Raw genomic sequence first — 511 nt, 5'->3', positions numbered from 1 at the left:
TCTTCTTCTTCTTCTTCTTCCTCTTCCTCTTCCTCTTCCTCTTCCTCTCCTCCTTCTCCATCTCCTCCTCCTCCTCCTCCTCCTCCTTCTCCTCCTTCTCCTCCTTCTCCTCCTCCTCCTTCTCCTTCTCCTTTTTATTCTTTCAGAGTCTTGCTCTATTGCCCAGGCTGGAGTGAAGTTGTGCAATCTCAGCTCACTGCAGCCTCTGCCTCCTGGGTTCAAGCGATTGTCTGAGTAGCTGGAATTACAGGCACATGCCACCATGCCCGGCTAACCTTTTTTTGTAGTTTTAGTAGAGATGGGGTTTCGCCACATTGGCCAGGCTGGTCTTGAACTCCTGAGCTCAAGTGATCTGCCTGCCTCAGCCTCCCAAAGTGTTGGGATTACAAGTGTGAGCCATCTCGCCCAGCTTTGATTTAATTCTTGAAGCATACCTGAATTCAAGCATGTTACTTAATCCTCTCTGTACCTCATTTTCCAGAATTGGAAATATAGTTTATTCCTATACAGC

Source organism: Mandrillus leucophaeus, unplaced genomic scaffold (genome assembly GCF_000951045.1).
Source record: "Mandrillus leucophaeus isolate KB7577 unplaced genomic scaffold, Mleu.le_1.0 Scaffold82, whole genome shotgun sequence".
Classification (NCBI taxonomy): domain Eukaryota; kingdom Metazoa; phylum Chordata; class Mammalia; order Primates; family Cercopithecidae; genus Mandrillus; species Mandrillus leucophaeus.
The sequence above is the reverse complement of the archived record's forward strand: the minus strand, read 5'-3'. Positions refer to the sequence as shown.